Genomic DNA, 17,769 nt, shown 5'->3' on the forward strand with positions numbered 1-17,769 from the left:
ATGCAAGATGTTCACAAAGACTGTGAACGTTATTCACATAGTTTAGTTGATCAGTGCTTTCAAGATCTGACAGCATTAGACAGTGATTTCTATCTGTTCTCTCCATATTCAGTGAATATTTAAGAGATTCGTCCTGAGTTGCAGCAAGAAATTATTGACCTGCAGTGTGACAGAGAATGCAGAGACAAATTTCAGAACAAGAAAAACGTTTTGGAATTCTACAGACACTTCCCTCGGGATAGATTTCCTCGTTTGCACAAACTGGCGGCTACAATAATATCAATGTTCGGTTCCACGTATGTTTGTGAACAATTGTTCTCTGCAATGAAATGTAACAAGACGCGCCTGAGAAACGCATTGTCTGATCGAAATTTAAACTGCACGCTGCGCCTAAAATGCACAAGAACAATTACTCCGAACATAGACGCAATTGTAATGGGCAAAAAGTACAAGATAACCGAGAATCCCACACTTCAGTGACATCTTTTATTGTGTAACAGTTCACAAATTAATGCGAATGTAGAGGCATACACTAAGCTAATAAAATTATGTGGCATGTGTACTTTCTCCTTTGTTTGTTTCATTTGTCGCAGTAATAATTCGTGAGTGATATCGCTGCAGGTGGCCGCGGATTTACATTGACTGGCGGCAGCTGTTGTGTGCCCTACGTGACTTTCCCCACTCTCCGCTCTGGTCCGGTAGTGGGGGTAGCGTGCTCGCGCTGCTCCATGCTCGCGCCTTGCTGCTCACAGCTTGCTCCGCGAGCACGTATGTTGTGAAGCCCTGCACTAGCTGCTTCATCACATCTGAGGCAACAGACCAACATTCGATCGCTTCATGTTTCGGGTTATGGCACTTGTTGGTGGTTTGTTATGTTGTATAAGGCAATGAAACTGGGTTCGAATTAGCTTTATAAGAGACAAGATTACTTATGGGATAAAAACGAAACATTTTCATGTATCACAGATTAATCTTAATTATTGCAGTACGCATGAATTAGACGCACCTACCTACTGTAGTACCTCGTAACAGTTGTACTGTGGTAATTCGAGACGAACTATTGGAGATACTTTGCTAATCACGCTGATCCATATATATATACTAAGATGGTATCTGTTCTTTCGGACATGTCCGAAAAAATAGATACCATCGGTGACCATGCAGCTCGTTACAATGAAATTACAGTGAAATGAACGCCCTTAGCTGCTTACAGGCGTTGATATACGTCAACGGGGACAGAAGGAAATGTGTGCCCCGATCGGAACTCGAACCCGGGATCTCCTACTTACATGGCAGACGCTTTATCCATCTGAGCCCGCGAGGACACAGCGCGACTGCAGGGATTTATCTCTGGCACGCCTCCCGCGAAACCCACATTCTCAACGTATTGTCCCGCACTACATTCGTAGTGCCCCCGCCCATTATACTCATGCAATCAAATTGCCCGAACTCTTACGGGAATCGGCAACGCGCCGTGAGTAATGAGTAATTGGCGGGGGCACTACGAATGTAGTGCGGGACAATACGTTGAGAATGTGGGTTTCGCGGGAGGCGTGCCAGAGATAAATCCCTGCAGTCGCGCTATCCTCCGTGTCCTCGCCGTCTCTGATGGATAAAGCGTCTGCCATGTAAGCAGTAGATCCCGGGTTCGAGTTCCGGTCGGGGCACACATTTCCATCTGTGCCCGTTGACGCTTATCAACGCCTATAAGCAGCTAAGGGTGTTCATTCCATTGTAATTTCACGCTGATCCACCTTTTACTACGTAAACAAATGTTTATTACTAAAACTTCTAGTTTTCACTAGAGTTATTCATTAGGCTATTCACAATTTTAATCAACCAAACTATTACTTAATCAGGTAACAGATTGTTTGTTTGGAATATAAAACACTATTATATTCCATGTATTTTCGTAAATGCAAATACAGGAAAATACACGACCTGGATCTATACAATTAAAAATTCTAAAACAAATATTAGTAACATTTTGGATCAAATAATTTTTCATTTAATTAAAGTCTAAGAATTTCTGATTGTTAAAAACACATGCATTGCAAAACTGAAGGTTAAATTACGTATAATAGTTAATCTCACTAAAAATATGCGTTTAAATTACATTAAGTACTTAGTGGTGCGTTACAGTAACTCTGTAATCATTTTTTTGTAATTATAATTAAGCTAGAACATTGCTGTCAATAATATGCGCCCTGGTCTTGGTTGATAAGAACATACTTAAACAGTCTGGCGGCTCCGCCCGTCAAACCAATGCAAGTTCAGTTCACGAGAATACACGACATCACAACAGTACGCAAATACGTCAGAACTGGTTTTGTTTCGTAAAAATTAAGTCGAAAAGGTGTTTATAAGTCATTAAATGGAGCATGTCTGATATTTAATGTACTTATTATATCTGTAACATCAACCATGCCACATAATGAAACTCAGGACGACGAAGTTGCAGCGAGCAATCTTCGATTGAAGGTTATCATCAGATACTCAGCATTCGGGTTAAGTATCTCATATAGAACTGTGACAGCTTCCTGACTCCAGCTTATTTAAATTGAACCACGCTTCGTAATTATACTAAAGCACAAGCAATTTGAATGCACACTTGATCTGAATTTAAGGCAGAGAGTGCTACACCGTGCACTCAGTCCTTGTGAAGCAAACTGAGGAGCCACTTGACCGAGATGTAGCGTCTACGGTCTCGTAAACTGACATACGGCCGGGAGAGCGTGTGCTGACTAGAGATGGGGGATCCGCCCTTGAACTAATTCATAGAGTTGAATCTTTCAAAGGAGTGAACAATCAGTGATTCAGAAAAAAAGAACGGTAGCTCCAAACGTTTCCCATGGCAGAGAGAGAGAGAGAGAGAGAGAGAGACGGAGCATATCAGCAGCGCCTCTGCTGGTCAGAGCACAGTGCACGCCACACAACACAGCCAGCGCCGGCCTCTGCCATGCTTCTACCTTGGCTGCCTGCATTGTGCAGTGCCCCATTGGATTTTGTGTTTCACATATGCCGTGCCGTCTCTGTGCGTCGTCTGCCACGTGCAGTGTCTGGTGCAGCTTAACTTCGCATCGCACTCTGTCGGCGATAGTTTCAGTCGCACGTCCTGCCCTCTGGGCAGTTGATGCGAGCAACAGGACAGAGAGCCACCTAGTGGATAACATAGGAACTACTTGCAACAACCTGCTCGCAAGGGAACGGACGATTTGTTTTGGAGTGGGTGAGTTCACCGCTCCCCCCACCCTCGGAACTCGCCCGCTCAACGCTCACCCCACTGTCTCGACTCTAGCCAGAGCGTTGAGCAAAGCGACTCAGGTGTCACTGTGGTCTCTTTGCGGTCTCAACTCACGCAGTAATACAGCTCGCGGCTCGACCTGCTCGACTCAGCGCCTCTGCATCGGAGTTCGTCCCTACTGGATATTGTTCTTCGTAGTAATACCACTATGTATATTACATTATTATGTTATGTATACATCAATTGTTTTTATTTTATTTTTATTTGTTTAAACTGATTAGATTAGGTTCCTGATGACTCCTCTTACTATAGGATTTTTATTATGGACACTCGAATTTACGCTTTAATTACGAGCGAACCGATAAACGTATCGCAAAATGTGATACACCAATATTTTCCTTGTTTTATTCTGCGTAAGGCTATATGCAGCACTTTCGTTTTACAGTCAAATTTATATTTTTTTTCTTATTCTGTTACGGATTTTGCGATTTTAGGCGTCTTCAGAAGGAAACGTTCACTTTAAAAATATATGGCTTGCGATGTATTTGTATGAGGTTAATGAAATTTTAATACATTATAGCCAAATATATTGTTAATGTAAATCTCAAGTTACAACATTTTCCGATCACCCAAAAAACCACGATAGTGCAAAATAAATCAATAATCAAAAACTTTGTCATATCGTGGAAATTTCAATAAACAATACAAAATTCTTACTCATTATCTGTGTTACTTCAAAATAGGATCAAATAAGATCAAAATACAGGTATAGTACTGGAATAAACCAAGTTTAAAGGGCAATGTGCCTTCCATTTATTTTCTATTGTAAATGAGTGGTGAGTCATGAAAAAGAGCTAATTCATTTCAGGGAGTGAACAGTTCTGATCCAATCTCTGAAAAGAACAGTTTTGCCCATCTCTAGCGCTGACCACATGCCTCTCCACGTCCGCATCCAGTGACGCCTGTGGTCTGAGGATGAAATGGCGACCGGTCGGTACCGCTGGGCCTTCATGGCCTGCTCAGGCGGAGTTTAGTCTTAGTGCTACACTGTGTATATAAAAAATACAAATAATCGATTGGTTAAGAGTGAGACGATGAACTCGTTTTCGTAGAAAGGAGCAGTAAAACAGAAGTGCCAAATGATGCTGCCACAGCACAAGGACAGTAATTTCAAATTCTAGCCACAGTGGCGTCACCAAAGACTTTCCTATTTTTCCTTAGTTAAAGAGTAATAAATTGATCTCACTGAAGGAAAAGTTTCATGGTCAGATTCAAAAATGGTTCAAATGGCTCTGAGCACTATGGGACTTAACATCTATGGTCATCAGTCCCCTAGAATTTAGAACTACTTAAACCTAACTAACCTAAGGACAGCACATAACACCCAGTCATCACGAGGCAGAGAAAATCCCTGACCCCGCCGGGAGTCGAACCCGGGAAACCGGGCGTGGGAAGCGAGAACGCTACCGCACGACCACGAGCTGCGGACTTCATGGTCAGAGTAGAGTTACGTTTGTACTTACAAACAAAGCTAAATTTAATAACCGGAGCTGGCTTCGAAAATTAGAAACTGCAAAAAATTGTAGACCAAATGTCCGCTGATAGACATACAGCAGAGAGGCAAGTTTTTGTTACCAGCACTACATACTAAGCAATTTGTCAAAAAATATGTAGGTGAGTATTTAGTAATGAATGTGGCTTTGGGTGACTCTACAGGCAGAAAATATCAATCGCAACTTGTCATATTTGTAAGATTACGTACCAAGTGACTTGCAGGTGGTGGAAGATCTTTTAGACTAGATTAGGGCGTGACGTCAAATAAGCACTGAATTGCGTTTTATTACAACATTCAGTGTCTACGGGAAGATTGTCAGTATTCCTACAGACAGCGCTCACTTGTGACAGGTAATAAACAAGTGCACGTGTGGCTTTTAAATGCAAAGTACCACCAAGTATTGTAAGGTAGCTTTCAGAGTATTTTGTACAATCGTCTTTCCCCTGGTGACGGCGGCTGCACATAAAGTAACAGATGTCACAACGAAAACGTGGGAGACCCATCTTGATGCAATGAGTCATTGTGGAAATAAACCGCCCTAACTTGAGTACTATTTGATTTATTGAATAATTTTGCTTATCAGGCGCGAGCAACCTCAGATTTTCGTTGCCCTGGTGGCAACACACTAGAGGTTTTAAAGCACCGCTAAGCACCATCGCAGAGTGGTGAGAGTTGGAGCCTGTGCTGGTGCCTGATGAGTGAAAGTAGTCAGTAAATCAAGTAATACGCGACCTGTCGCTGTTTATCTGTACATTAACCAAACCGGTCTCCGTATCCCATGTAGGCGCTGCCTGCGCTTGCTAACAACGATGCAAGTCCGTTCTCCCGCCGTCCACCAATCACGGAACGGGATGGGTGCGCACGTCCTTCTTGTCCCACGCACCGAGCAGTGCGATAGCCAAGTCATCCAGGGCCACACTTTCATCACCTTATCTTTAGAAAGGTCACATAGTGAACTAGTCACACACTGATCGAGAGTGTTAAAGAAGTACAGGCCTATTACAAATGATTGAAGCGATTTCATAAATTCACTGTAGCTCCATTCATTGACATATGGTCGCGACACACTACAGATACGTAGAAAAACTCATAAAGTTTTGTTCGGCTGAAGCCGCACTTCAGGTTTCTGCCGTCAGAGCGCTCGAGAGCGCAGTGAGACAAAATGGCGACAGGAGCCGAGAAAGCGAATGTCGTGCTTGAAATGCACTCACATCAGTCAGTCATAACAGTGCAACGACACTTCAGGACGAAGTTCAACAAAGATCCACCAACTGCTAACTCCATTCGGCGATGGCATGCGCATTTTCAAGCTTCTGGATGCCTCTGTAAGGGGAAATCAACGGGTCGGCCTGCAGTGAGCGAAGAGACGGTTGAATGCGTGCGGGCAAGTTTCACGCGTATCCCGCGGAAAATTGGCTCATGCCACAACTGGAGAGCGACAGCGCCGACTTCATCTTTCAACATGATGGTGCTCCACCCCACTTCCATCATGATGTTCGGCTTTTCTTAAACAGGAGATTGGAAAACCGATGGATCGGTCGTGGTGGAGATCATGATCAGCAATTCATGTCATGGCCTCCACGCTCTCCCGACTTAACCCCATGCGATTTCTTTCTGTGGGGTTATGTGAAAGATTCAGTGTTTAAACCTCCTCTACCAAGAAGCGTGCCAGAATTGCGAGCTCGCATCAACGATGCTTTCGAACTCATTGATGGGGACTTGCTGCGCCGAGTGTGAGAGGAACTTGATTATCGGCTTGATGTCTGCCGAATCGCTAAAGGGGCACATATCGAACATTTGTGAATGCCTAAAAAAACTTTTTGAGTTTTTGTACGTGTGTGCAAAGCATTTTGAAAATATCTCAAATAATAAAGTTATTGTAGAGCTGTGAAATCGCTTCAATCATTTGTAATAACCCTGTATTATCTGGCGGAAGGCCAGTTCGGCTGCGTAATGGAGCAGGCGAACTAACGGACGCACGCAGTCATACACGGTGTTCTTTTGTCGTACGTCAGCGAGTGTGCGTGTCAGACTTAGGTCTGTCTCGTTTTATCGAGTACTCACATATGGGAATACCCCAACACCAGATTGGAAGGTTGCTTGTTGGTTAGTGGTATGCGCGTTGTAAGTGTTTGCGATGGTCTCGTAATCTGCAGATGCGTATCCCAAGTCATTAATCCAGGTGGTGTTCCTCCATGATTGGAGTGACCAGTAACGGTGTTCTTGAGTCAGTACCAATCTCTGTATCCTGTAACAACGACAAGCAGAGGTAAATACGGTATAAGGTGGACAGACATGCGGATCCCATGACCAGGAAATGGTTGTGGTTGTATCGTTGCTTAACGGCTTTTTCTCCAGCATGGATGGAATATTTTAGCAGGAAGCATGCTACCATCGTTGACCCATACACTGACTCGCATTTCCTTGGTTATATTTTTATCTTGCTTTAAATTGTTCGCAGTACCATCATAACAAGATCGGCCTTACCAAAGTTACAGAGGAGGAGATTAGTGTTTAACGTCCCGTCAACAACGAGGTCATTAGAGACGGAGCGCAAGCTCGGGCGAGGGAAGGATGGGGAAGGAAATCGGCCGTGCCCTTTCAAAGGAACCATCCCGGTATTTGCCTGAAGCGATTTAGGGAAATCACGGAAAACCTAAATCAGGATGGCCGGAGACGGGATTGAACCGTCGTCCTCCCGAATGCGAGTCCAGTGTGCTAACCACTGCGCCACCTCGCTCGGTCAAAGTTACAGAGGCACACCAGTCAATCACATAGAGTGTTGCTTTTGTAGCTACAGTGTGGATGCTTCAGCTCTCCGGAACCACATGTTAGTCGGACGTCTGCACAGATTCCCCTATGATACGGCTATCTGTTCCGTTGTGGCACGCAAGAAACCCGTACGTGGCAAGTTATATTAATCGTAAATTCACTTAATTTTTCCCTTACTATACCTCCCCCTTCCCACACACCCCTCCACACACCCCCAACCCGCCACAGCCAGTCGCTTCGCCACCTCCAGCCTTCACCCGTCTTCAAGCGAATCCCCAGTGGCGACGAAACCATTCGTCACTGGCGACTGAAGACGTGTGCCATCTTGTTACAATATAGCGTTTTTCTTAAGTACAGGGGATAGGCAAAATAATGTGAGCAGTGGTAGAAATGGGATGATTGTGTTTGACGGTCAACAACTCAGGTAAAGCATGCGTCGTGCAGGACTGTGCGTTCAGTACGGACTAGGCATCAGTGTACGTTGTTTATGAGTAGTGAACACTTTGAATTTGCGTTCAGAGGCCGAGGTCGACGTGCTATGAAAGACCTAACGAAGTTCCAAAGAGGGCAGATTGTGGGAGCCGGATTAGCTGGAACATCAGTAACCAAGACAGCAAACTTATTGAATGTTTCAAGAGTAACGGTTTCAACAGTCATGACAGCCTACACAAAGCCGGCCGCGGTGGTCTAGTGGTTCCAGGCGCGCAGTCCGGAACCGCGGGACTGCTACGGTCGCAGGTTCGAATCCTGCCTCGGGCATGGATGTGTGTGATGTCCTTAGGTTAGTTAGGTTTAAGTAGTTCTAAGTTCTAGGGGACTGATGACCACAGAAGTTAAGTCCCATAGTGCTCAGAGCCATTTGAACCATTTGAGCCTACACAAAACATGGAAATGCATCATCGTGTAAACATTAGTAATGGGCGCAAATCAAAACTAAATGACAGAGATCGTCATACGCTAACAAAAATTGTATCAAAACAACACAGAACTACTGCTGCTAAAGTGACTTAGAGCTCAATAATGATCTTAGAGACCCGGTATCTATCGACAGTGTTCGCCGAGAACTCCATAAAGCGAATATTCATGGACGAAAATCAACGCAAAAAAGAGTAAAACATGGTGTCAGGAGCATAAATTCCAGATGGATGATCAGTGGAAACACGTCATATGGCCCGACGAGTCAACATTTATTTGCAACATCGGACAGGGTTTATTTCTGGAGAATGCTAAGAGAAGCCTACAATCCTGATTGCTTGATTCCAATGGTTAAGCATGGAGGTGGAAGTGTGATGGTGTGGGCAGCCATATCATGGTATTCTGATGGTGCCATCATTACTCTCAAAGGCCGTGTTTCAGCAAACTATTAAGTGAATGTTTTAGGTGACAAACTGCACCCTATGATTCAGATGTTGTTCCCCAACAATGATGCCACATTTCAGCACAATAATGCACTCATTTATACAGCCAGGACAGTAAAATCGTAGTACCAGGAGTATGTAACAGAACTGCAGCGCCTCCCGTGGTCAACACGTCCCGTGACTTGAACATTATCGAACGGTTGTGGATGGTAATGGAGCGCAGACTCTGGAGCGGATTTCCGCCTCCCTCGTCACTACAGAAGTTAAAAGGGGTTCTAATCGATGAGTAGCATAATATTCCACTGGAGGCTATACAATCATTATATTCCAAGAAGATTCTCAGCTGTATAGTGGGCAAATGGGGTTCCACTCCTAATTAATAACCTATTTCCACGTATGTACAGGTGTTCACGTTATTTTGCCTGTCCCCTGTACCTCCTCCTGCACGCGCAGGCGAACATAGCCGCTCCTTTTCTGCCACTTCATTCACAACTCCAACTGCGGCGATCAAACGAACTGTTTCTCACCACCCCTGACCGTAAGTGATTCTCCAGTACGCGCGCTGCACGACGCATTTAGCCGCCTGCTGGTTTGTCCTTTACGCATATAGCCACGCATCCGCTGACGGCCTTGTAATGTTTACACCGATCGTACCTCTGCAACCTTCAAGAGTTCTCGGTACCCCGGGAACACTATTTCCCACTCAGCGCTTAAAATCTAACGCTATTGTTTGCAAACACGTAAAGTGTCGTATGCAGCGTCCTGAGAGGTTAGCTCTTCCAGTAACTTGATGTGGTCACATTAGCTAAAGACAGGCGGACTCGCTTCTTTCACATGCAAATTCACAGCACTTGAGGTACGCCGTAAGCGAAATCTTAGTTTCTCTGTCCTGTAGATGCAGCGATCATCAACTTTTCTATGTTCAATGCCGGCAAATCATTGCTCTGGCGGAGTTTCTCTGTCCTGTACTTAAACCCTCTGTTGTTGCATCATTTTGTCAATATTATGCGTAAAGTATTTTTTATTTTGGCTAATGTCTTGTTAAAAGTCTTGCACACAGATGGTTCTAAGTTCTAACGTCATGTGGCACCAGTGTAAAGAATACGTTGATAAACGCCAACTAACCAGAGACAGATAACATTCAGAACGAACACTAGAAGCCACAAAGGTGAATAGAAGTGGCAAGTGAACTACAACTGTTTCTACCCTTTCTCTTTCAATGTGTCGCATAAAGAAGATAACATTGAAATATTAAAGGCGAGTAGAAAATAGGTACATAAAATTATAGGATTGTGTCGTTGATGTAGATATTTTGGATGGAATCAATATGGGTTCCACAAGAAAAATATCTTGTTAACTCAAAAAAAAAAAAGTTTCAAATGGCTCTGAGGACTATGGGACTTAACTTCTGAGGTCATCAGTCTCCTAGAACTTAGAACTACTTAAACCTAACTAACCTAAGGACATCACACACATCCGTGCCCGAGGCAGGATTCGAACCTGCGACCGTAGCGGTCGCGCGGTCCCAGATTGTAGCGCCTAGAACCGCTCGGCCACTCCGCCCGGCTGTTAACTCTTCTCTCTCTTTTTGCGTATGAGCTCCAGAAGACCGTAGGTTAATTCCGGGATCCCTAACATCCGGAAGGTATTTGTTTACAGTTCCGTACCGTCATTTAATGTGCAAGACTCAAACTGAAGAAGTATCGTGGCAATTTTGGGACTGGATTTAGAGCTTATTAGCAACAATAACACACCCTTCTCAACATGGACAAAACGTTATACGCAAAAGGAACTTCGGGGATATCCTAACAGAGTTTCTTACGTCCGTTACTGTTTGTTATAAATGTAAAACACACAGGTAGCTTTATGAAGCTGTTCGCAGACGACGCTGTTGTACATATGATAGTTACAGAGATGCTGGGAGGTATTCAGGGAATTGACGCTTGGTGCAGAGATTGAGAGCTGACTTTCAACGTAAATAAATGTAACGTATTGTACATAATCTGGTAGAAAAAAAGGACCATTACCGTTCGATTACATCGATGATGATAAATCGCTGGAAACTTTAACAGCCATAAAATACCATGAAGTATCAAGCCAGAGCTACTTGGAGTGGAATCTCAGGTTGAGATTCAATCGAAGAATCGTATGCAAGTGTAATTCATCCACGCACGAAGTGATTTACAGAATGATTCGACCGATCTGGGATATCGCTCTTCAGTCTGGGACCTTACCAAATGGAATGAACACAGGACACAGAAATACCAAATAGCGGCACGTACTGAACGTGTCGTTATCATCCCTTTTTCGCCGCTATAGCAAAAGTTCTCTTGTTGCTGAAGTTTCTGTATTTTGCTTTTCTTGGATGGCTCGTAACGAGAACAGCTGCCATGAACATCACATCTGCAATGGAAGCACATCTACATTCATACTATGAAAGCCACCTTGCTGTGTATGGCGGAGGGTAGTTTGTGTATCACTGTCACTTCTCCCCTTTCCTGTTCTATTCGCGAATAAATCACGGGAAGAATGATAGTCATTAAGCCTGTGTGTGGGCTCCAATCTCTGATGTTATCTTTATGGTCTTTTCGTGAGATATACGCAGGAGAAAGCAATATATTTGTTGTCTCTCCTAGGAATCTGCGCTCTCGGAATTTTAACAGTAGACCACACCATGACGGACACGACCCCCTTACACCGTCTGCAATTGGAGTTGATTGATCATTTCTGTGACACTTTCGTGGTTACTAAATGAACCTATAACTAAACATGCTACTCTTTTTGCATTTTCTCTATTTATTCTGTCAGTATTATCTACTAAAATTCATATATTTTAAATTCATTTACGAATTATTTTACATACCAGAGATAGGAACAGATTGTCGCGTCATAGTGGAGTCCAAATGACTTCCTACTGCCGTCATAAGAACTAGCTACGAGAACATACCACCAAGTGGCATAGTTGTAGTGACTTAGCGATCTTGTTGACGGACAATTATTAACAAAGTCAGTACCAGAAACAAGTTTGAAAACGTAAAATAGCAATAAATACGAGAATTAAGAATCACAGAAAACTACATCAATAATACCCGTGATAATCTTAGCTCAAACAAATGAAAGGGAACGACATACAGCATTGGCAAATCTGTGACTAATGTGCCTGTAGTGGCCGTTCGCACCGAGGCGCATTAACCCATTGGATGAAAGAGCTACGAACTGATAGGAAGCTGTCTCTAATTCAGTTCATTGTGAGTGAATTATTCTGTTTTGTACCTGTAAGGGACATGCTATATGAATTATCTCCGTAAAAAATGAGGTACTGCTAACTAATATCGATTCATTAGATGTTAATCATAGTTCATTCCGAAGGCCCCTCTTAAGGCCTTCGTCACACGTAGCGTGCATTCGAACGTTGAGCGTTGAGCGTGCCGAGTTTCCGGCGTCATAGCGTGAAGAAACCACTTTGGGAATGTTATGATTCTCGTGGTCAGTTGTTATGATGACAGGTGGCCAATGCTAAATAGAAACATATATTGCAGGTTTGGCAATGAAGTCGGTAAGGAGCTGGCTGATAGTCTGTATCTGCGACGACTTCACTAATTAGTAGTCGTCGGTAAAAAATAATATATATTGTACTTAACTTGTATTACAGACTTCTTCATATGCTGCATGCATATTATTACAAACATATCTAGAGAGGCATTAGTTACGCCATACTTGACCGGGCGCCTTGTTAGTGGTTGCTTCCTATCAGCTGAAGGCTGTGCTACATTCCTAGTTGACGTACCGAACAAGGGTGGACGAGAGCTCGCTAGATACTTGTCACAAACCGCGGAGCGGCGCTAGTCACGACTCGCGGGTGCAGCGATATCTATTATGGACCGCGGTCGATATCTGCAACGCCTAACAAATGTGGTACCGAACGTTGACACCAGATGGATGTCTTTCCAAACGTGCAGAGTAATATCTGATATGGCCAGGGTTGCCATCTGACGTATTGCAATCGTCGCCGTTATGGAACTTCTTGTCCCGACATCCCGACAAGACCCAATTTTGAAACTTCCTGGCAGATTAAAGCTGTGTGCTGGACCGACACTCGAAATCCGGACCTCTGCCTTTCGCGTGCAAGTGCTCTACCAACTGAGCTACCCAAGCACCACTCACGTCCCGTCCTCACAAATTACTTCTGCCAGTACCTCGTCTCCTACCTTCCAAACTTAACAGAAGCTCTCCTGCAGACCTCGCAGAACTAGCAGTCCTGAAAGAAAGGATATTGCGGAGACATGGCTTAGCCACAGCCGGGGGGATGTTTCCAGAATGAGATTTTCACTCTGCAGCGGAGTGTGCGCTGATATGAAACTTCCTGGCAGATTAAAACTGTTTGCCGGACCGAGACTCGAACTCGGGACCTTTGCCTTTCGCCGGCAAGTGCTGTACCACCTGAGCTACCCAAGCACGACACACGCCCCGTCCTCACAACTTTTCTTCTGCCGGTACCTCGTCTCCTGCCTTCCAAACTTAACAGAAGCTCTCCTGCAGACCTTGCAGAACTAGCACTCCTGAAAGAAAGGATATTGCGGAGACACGGCTTAGCCACAGCCTGGGGGATGTTTCCAGAATGAGATTTTCACTCTGCAGCGGAGTGTGCGCTGATATGAAACTTCCTGGCAGATTAAAACTGTGTGCCAGACCGAGACTTTGGGGAGTGCTAGTTCTGCAAGATCTGCAGGAGAGCTTCTGTTAAGTTTGGAAGGTAGGAGACGAGGTAATGGCAGAAGTAAAGCTGTGAGGACGGGGTGGGAGTCGTGCTTGGGTAGCTCAGTTGGTAGAGCACTTGCCCGCGAAAGGCAAAGGTCCCGAGTTCGAGTCTCGGTCCGGCACACAGTTTTAATCCGCCAAGAAGTTTCATATCAGCGCACACTCCGCTGCAAAGTGAAAATCTCGTTCTTCAAGACCCAATTTTGTTCCGATTTTTCAAAATACTGTTACGAGCCAGGCTCAAGTATTGAAGTGATGCCATCTGTTAACGCAACATGTAAATCCAGCCTCAATTTTATTCATGTCAACATGTTTATGTTGACAAGGTCGCCTCAAGGGTGGCGTTGCACGTTGCGTATCCTGTACCGACTATGCAAGCACCTCCTACATCTAGCGCCATCATTCGTGGAGGTACCAGACTTCTCCAATAGTACGCCGCTGAAACCATCTAAGCTGTGCCACGCGGAAGAATCGGGCAGTTCCCGTTTGGATAGCGATCTGAAGAGGTAATTCCTTCTAAACATAACATGATCAACGAGTGCAGTAACGTTTGAAGTGTTTACTGCGAGTATACAGGACGTGAAGTGTACAGTGTCGTGTACTTCTATGACTTAAGTCTTACTGTCGACTGTTTACCGTATAATACACTTATATTATCATAGCTTACGAAAATGCCTAAAGATGGAAAGGGAAAGTGCCACTTTTCGGATGATATACAAAAGAGTGGTCTTTTGTCAAGAAAGGACGTACGCATCAGGAAGCGTTGTGTGAGATTTGCAGCTGTTTCATCTCAGTAACTCACGGAAGTAATGCAGACGTGGAGGCATCATGTTTCTACGAAGAATCACACAACCAGATTCGCGGTAGCATCGATATCAAAGCCTATTTCTGCATGCATAAAGGAAGATACCCAGGAAGAATTGATCGTAGCTAATGCAGAACTAACAACAGCTTATAAAGTCGTCGCGCATTATCAGTGCTTCAGTTCTCTTGACTGTACCGTGAAACTGAATACCGCAATGTATCCTGACTCCAAAGTCGCCGCAAAGCAGTCTACATCCATGGCCAAAATTACAGCGGTTGTTGAAAATATGCTCGCACCACACTCCGTGTCTCAATGCATAAGAAATTACAAGACGTTTCATTTTACGGCATAGCCACCGACACATCGAACCACAAGGCTGAAACGATGTTCCCTTTAGCTGCTCAAAACTTAACTGAAACTGTCGGAATCCAGCAGATTCTGTTGAAGTTTGGTTCACTGAATAACGAACATATGAGACAATTGCAAAGTTTTGTCGAAAAAATTTAAGACAACTGTAAATTCCATTAGATAAACCAATCGCTTTTTGTGGAGTGGATACAATACCAATTCCAACTTCAGATGGCTTCATCGACACGGCTAGTGGATTATGTTTCACCAAATTAAAGAAGAAATAGGAAAATATGTGCAAGGAACTGGATGCCCTGCCCATGTTTTCCACAATACTGTATCAAACGCTGCTGGAGTCTTAACTGTCGACACTGAAATAATGGTCATGAAAATATTTTATTCTTTTTCAGTACTCATTCTAAAGACAGAGAATCTGAAAGAGTTCTCGTTACACGTTGATGTCAACCAGCAGACTCTTCTATCTCACTCAAAAACAAGATGGCTGTCAATAATTCCCGCGGTTTTAAGCTTTGTGTTCCATTAAAACATTTTTTTGACGTGAAGACAGGCCACCTAAAGTAATTTCAGATATTTTTCAGTAAACCGGTCATGTTTCTGCAGTCAGACTAGGCTATGTTGGAAATAAATAAATAAAAATCATCGAGAAGAATAGTCTCGATAACTGAAATAAGAAATATATTTATCGACACTCAAAGACGTATAAATGAAAGAAAGGCTGCCAATTTTACTGGCGTGCGAAACAAGATGAATCTGAACAAATTAAAGAATGAGAACCCTAACCAAGAAATAACAAATTTGACTTCGATATCTGAGGAAGAGACAATGGCTTTCTGTATCATAGCATTTGATTACTTAGAGAAATTGGCAGAATTCTTTTAATAAATATCAGGTATTTAAATGGATGACGGTATCTGAATCCCCAGTTCGGGTGACAATTGAAAACGTTATTATATACCTGACTAAAAATGGTGCGAAGATTTCAGGCGACAATTGCTTTCAGGAATGTATGGATCGGAAGAGCGTTTTGGTAACTAAGCGTGATTCGGAAGAATGGAAATCTCAACAAGCCGTGGAAGAAATGTGAATCCACTTTCTTAAGAAAACCGGAAATCCTGAACGCAAATGACATCTGCTATGTTATGCGAGTATGTGTTTTCTATTCCAGCACACAATGCCACTCTGGAAGAAGTGCTGACGTCAACCCACTGGACTGATGTAAGAAATTGACTGATGACAGGGACTGCCTTACAGTGCCACTTCAACTAGAAGCTTACTTGCATGGATTTTTTATAAATACGTCACAGGAAAAAAAAGACTAGCTGAAAAAGGTGAAATCTTCCGAAAAGCATGGTGTACCAATTATTGCCGGCCGAAGTGGCCGTGCGGTTAAAGCCGCTGCAGTCTGGAACCGCAAGACCGCTACGGTCGCAGGTTCGAATCCTGCCTCGGGCATGGATGTTTGTGATGTCCTTAGGTTAGTTAGGTTTAACTAGTTCTAAGTTCTAGGGGACTAATGACCTCATCAGTTGAGTCCCATAGTGCTCAGAGCCATTTGAACCATTTGTACCAATTATTTCCGACGTAACAAGTTCCATGTAAAATTTTGTCTTTATCTCTACACCTCCATCTCGGAGTGTCCAGACGAGGTCCCAGCCAGATATGGCAACCCTGAATACAACAGGTATTCTGAACGTATGTTTGAACGTTGACCAGTGAGATAGAAGAACGTCACCTACGTCAGATCCACGCCATCTTTCTTCGGTGTTGACTCGCGAGACGCCATATTGACTTTCAGTTGAAGCCCACATGTATATACATATATGCCGTTTATAAGCATGGGGAAATTAAGGATCTCTCGAAAAGCCACCGTTTATTGTATAATTTTTCATAATACACACATCAAAAAAAGTTTTGCATCACCCCAATGCCCAGAACTCTTGAAGACAGATGCTGATTGTGGATATTGTATCACAGACACAGTCCCTTTCACTGTTTAGAGATGTCTCTAAACCTGCCCAAAGATGTAAACAACCATGCATGAGCAGCGCCTATTACACGGAGGGTGTCCGACAGCCGATCAGTTCCAGTCATTCCACCAGGAAGGAAGTATGCGACTCGTGTTGTCTGTAGTTCAACCATGCATAGACGGTCAATACGGCGGTTCGATCGCGTCCGCATTGTTACTTTGTGTCAGGAAGGGCTCTGAACAAGGGAAGTGTCCAGGCGTCTCGGAGTGAACCAAAGCGATGTTGTTCGGACATGGAGGAGATACAGAGACACAGGAACTGTCGATGACATGAGTAGCTTAGGACGCCCAAGGGCTACTACTGCAGTGGATGACCGCTACCTACGGATTAAGCCTCGTGTGAACCCTAACAGCAACGCCATCATGTTGAATAATGATTTTCGTGCAGCCACAGAGCGTCGTGTTACGACTCAAACTTTGCGCAATAGGCTGTATGATGCGCAACTTCACTCCCGACGTCAATGGCGAGGTCCATCTTTGCAATCACGACACCAGCAGCGCGGTACAGATGGGCCCAACAACATGCCGACTCGACCACTCAGTATTGGCAGGTGAGTGTCGCATATGCCTTCAACCAGACAATCGTCGGAAACGTGTTTGGAGGCAACCCCGGTCAGCCTGAACGCCTTAGACACATTGTCCAGCGAGTGCAGCAAGGTGGAGGTTCCCTCCTGTTTTGGGGTGGCATTATGTGGGGCCGACGTACGCCGCTAGAGGTCATGGAAGGCGCCGTAACGGCTGCACGATACGTGAATGCCATCCTCCGACAGATAGTGCAACCATATCAGCAGCATATTAGCGAGGCATTTGTCTTCATGGACGACATTTGGCGCCCCCACCGTCCACATCTTGTGAATGACTCCTTCAAGATAACGACATCGC

Source organism: Schistocerca cancellata, chromosome 5, assembly GCF_023864275.1.
Source record: "Schistocerca cancellata isolate TAMUIC-IGC-003103 chromosome 5, iqSchCanc2.1, whole genome shotgun sequence".
Taxonomy (NCBI): domain Eukaryota; kingdom Metazoa; phylum Arthropoda; class Insecta; order Orthoptera; family Acrididae; genus Schistocerca; species Schistocerca cancellata.